Source organism: Brassica napus, unplaced genomic scaffold, assembly GCF_020379485.1.
Source record: "Brassica napus cultivar Da-Ae unplaced genomic scaffold, Da-Ae ScsIHWf_805;HRSCAF=1152, whole genome shotgun sequence".
Taxonomy (NCBI): Eukaryota; Viridiplantae; Streptophyta; class Magnoliopsida; order Brassicales; family Brassicaceae; genus Brassica; species Brassica napus.
The window spans coordinates 61,494-65,406 of NW_026016851.1; the positions used below are offsets into that span (position 1 = coordinate 61,494).

At 42.6% G+C, this 3,913-nt stretch overlaps 1 non-coding gene across 1 annotated transcript; it reads right to left on the bottom strand.

The window, feature by feature from the left end:
• Nucleotides 1-823: 823 nt before the first annotated feature.
• LOC125605817 lies at nt 824-930 on the bottom strand. The gene has a single exon (XR_007337255.1). It is a non-coding gene; the product is annotated as a small nucleolar RNA R71 (small nucleolar RNA).
• Between the last annotated feature and the right edge of the window lie 2,983 nt (nt 931-3,913).

A 3,913-nucleotide genomic window follows, 5' to 3' on the forward strand; every position in this document is an offset into this window, starting at 1 on the left:
TAAATCATTGGTTGCACTTAGATTAAGTGAGTACTTGCATTCTCAGTGCTTTGATATCCCTCAGAACTGGTTCGACAATCATTTATACTACAACATTTGTCTTAGGAGCCTTGAAAACTCCTAACATCAAATTGGCGCCGTTGCCAAATTCTGAGTAGATTTAAACATTGAGATTTAGTCACTTGCTTGAGACTAAGTCATTTTTATTTTCTTTTGTTACTGATTCTCTTTCTTCACCTCCCTTTAATCTACAGGTGTATGAACTTGAGGAGCAGGGGTCCATCAAACCTAGTTCCAAGAGCTGCAGACATCAGAGCTTTAGAGAGAGAGTGTGCTAGAAAGAGAAGAGAAGAAGAGCAACAGGCTCACTTGCAGAGATTGGATACTGATATGGGAGACATACCTCAGATGATGCTGCAATGGAGCTAACAACGTTCCACCAAACCAACAGCGAGCAGCTCGACCCATTGGCACTTACGACCGCCCCAACATTCATGGTCATAGATTGGGAATCCGAGCACCCGCTGTGGCAGCCAACAACTTTGAGATCAAATCAGGACTCCTCAACGTGATCGAGAACAACAAGTATCATGGCTTGGCTCTAGAGGATCCATTTGATCACTTGGACAGGTTCGACAGCTACTGTGGGTTGTCAAAAACCAATGGTGTGTCCGAAGATGCCTTAAAGCTCAAGCTATTCCCTTTCTCTTTGGGGGATAAGGCACGTCAGTGGGAGAAGTCTCTACCCAGTGACTCCATCACCACTTGGGATGACTGCAAGAAAGCATTCTTGGAGAAGTTCTTCTCTACTTCAAGAACTGCTAAGCTGAGAAACGAGATTTCCAGCTTTCAACAGAAGAACTTGGAAGGCTTCAGTGAAGCCTGGGAGAGATTCAAGGGCTACCAAGCTCAATGCCCACACCATGGCTTTTCTAAGGAGAGCTTGCTGAGCACATTCTACCGTGGTGCTCTTCCTAAGTACAGAGCCAGACTGGATACAGCTAGCAATGGGTTCTTCTTGGGGAGAACTGAGGAGGATGCAGAAGAGCTGGTTGACAACATGGTAAAGAGTGATGCAGTCTACAGTGGAGACCACGACAGAGGCAGTAGAACAGATGATAAGCAGACGAGGAAAGAGATCAAAGCTTTGGAAGACAAGATCGACCTACTCATTGCTGAAAAAGCCACCCAAGAGCAGCTGAAGTTTGTTGGTAACTCCAAGCAGGAAGATCCACTTGCTGTCAATGAGGTTGAGGGTTTGGAAGGTCAAGAGGAGTTGTGTTTCATCAACAACAATGGTAGCTGGTACAAAAAGGAGCCCAACTTTCAGTACAACAACTACCAACAGAAATCCTATCCAAACAACCAACAGAGTGGCTATCCGCCAAGAAACAACCAGCAAGGCAGCTATCAGCCTCAGCAAAACCCCTCGTCTGGTTCCTCTGCTCCTCAAGAGAGCAGCACTGATACCTTACTGAAACAAATCTTGGAGTCTCAGACTAGAAGTGAGAAGCATGTTGGTTATGAGTTGAAGAACCTTCATACCAAGATTGATGGGAGCTACAATGAGCTCAACAACAAATTCTCACACCTTGCTTCTACAGTCAGGAATTTAGAGAATCAGTTTGCTTCCATGAACACTCACCAGAATCGCCAGCAAGGATCTCTACCTGGAAAGTCTGACCAAAACCCCAAGGAGGCCAAAGCTATCACCCTTAGGAGTGGTAAGCAGTTACCTCCTAAAACCCTCACCAAGGATGCTGAGAAACTAGGTGAGGGGGTTGCCATCAACATAGATGATGAAGTGGTGATTGTTGATGAGAAGATCAATGACGAGATCTTGGAGAAGATAGTGGAAGCCAAAGGTAAGGGAAAGGTTGGAGAAGAGAAGAAGACAGTAAAGGATGGTGAAGTTGTTACTCCAGCAAGTGAAAGTTCTTTTGTTCCTCCTCCCTATGAACCCAAACTTCCATTCCCTGGTAGATTCAAGAGGCAGCTGCTAGAGAAGTACAAGGCTCTGTTTGAGAAGCAAATGAGTGAAGCTCAGGTTGCAATGCCCATCATCGATGCTTTCATGTTGATTCCTCAATACAACAAGTTCCTGAAAGATGTTGTAGCTGCAAAGAAGAAGGAGATGGAAGGCATGATGATTCTTACCCATGAGTGCAATGCCATCATCCAGAGGCTTGATGTTCCAGAGAAATTAGAGGATCCAGGAAGCTTCACACTACCTTGTGCTCTTGGACCTATGGTATTTGAGAAAAGTCTCTGCGATTTGGGAGCTAGTGTCAGCTTGATGCCTTTGTCTGTTGCAAAGAAGCTTGGATTCACTCAGTACAAGAAGTGTAGACTCTCTCTGGTGTTAGCTGATCGTTCAGTGAAGTATCCTGTGGGCATCTTAGAGGACCTCCCTGTGAAGATTGGAAGGTATGAGATACCTACAGATTTTGTGGTGCTTGAGATGGGTGAGGAGGCTCAAGACCCATTAATTCTAGGAAGGCCATTCTTAGCTACAGCAGGAGCTATTGTTAATGTGAAGGAAGGCACGATTGATCTCCATTTGGGTAAAGAGAACATCCTCCACTTTGACATCAAGGGAAAATGAGGAAACCAACTGTGTTCGGGCAAGCCTTCTACATTGAAGAGATGGATACTCCTGCTGATGAGCACCTTGAAGAGTTACCACCTGAGGACGACGAGGAGGGATCATCTCCCTCTACTCATTCCCTATAGAAGGTAAACCACCACACTCCCTTGTATATACCATTTCATTTTTGCATATTAGTCTTCTTTTCGGTATCTCTCTCTACTTGACAACACAGAGACTGTGTAACTCAAGTTTGGGGGAGGTACCAAGTATTTGATCATGTTTGCTTTGATGTTGTTTCATTGAGTCATGCATTGCATACCTATTTGCATATTAAAAAAAAAAAAAAAAAAACAATCATTTAGTTTGCATCATTTGCATTTCTAGGAGAGTCTAGAGCATATAGGTTGCATTCACTTGCATTGGGAGCAATGATTTTAAATGCCTTGTAAAGAACACTACGTTGCACCTGAGTAGCTTTTGCACCTCTCAAAAAGACTTGTATGTTTCGAGCCTTGAAAACTCTTCCTGAAACTTGTTGATTGCTGAAACTCAGTCTTTGAAGCCAACTACAACCTTATTTGAACTGAACGAACTTAATGCTTCTTGCTCATGGTCCCTTGTGTACTGAGTCATGGCTATACACACTTGAGTTGTCACATCTTTTATGCCAATTTTTTTTGACAAACTCTAGTGGTAGACCACTCCCAAAACCTTTCCTCCTTTTAAGCTTTCATTGTTTGATGAGTGAGGCCTTTTTCGGAAAGTCTTACATGTGCATAATGTTGAGAGTATCGGGAACGACAATGCTTGATCTTCATTCTTGCTAGATTGGGCACTCTATTGTCTAGCTATAGGTGGGGGGTGAGTGTTGTGATTATGATTTGGGAGAAATGAAAAAGAAAAAGAATAGACTCTTTGTGCTTAAGTGAATTGTTTTATTGGGATAAGTAGAGAAGCCTCTAGCTCAAGTTTTGAAAGTCTTGGCCCCCAACCTAAAAAAAAAAAAAAAAAAAAAAAAAAACGAAAAAAAAGAGAAAAGAAAAAGAAAAAAAAAAAAAAAGAGAAAAAGGGGCTAGCAAAGTTGTTAGGAGCTAAGAAATGTTTTGAGGTTGTGAAAAATCCCTTGTAGATTTCAAAGAGAAGGAGTTAAAGTTCTTAGGATCTTTTGGTGAGAGATGTGAGTTGGGTTTGACATTTGGGAATGATTGTGTAATTGTATGTTTGGGAAAAGGGTAGAACAATGGAGATTGAGCATTGTATGCATGAGTTGATCCCTTTCTTAGATATATTATGTGCAATGTCAAGGCTACTTGTTTCGAGAGT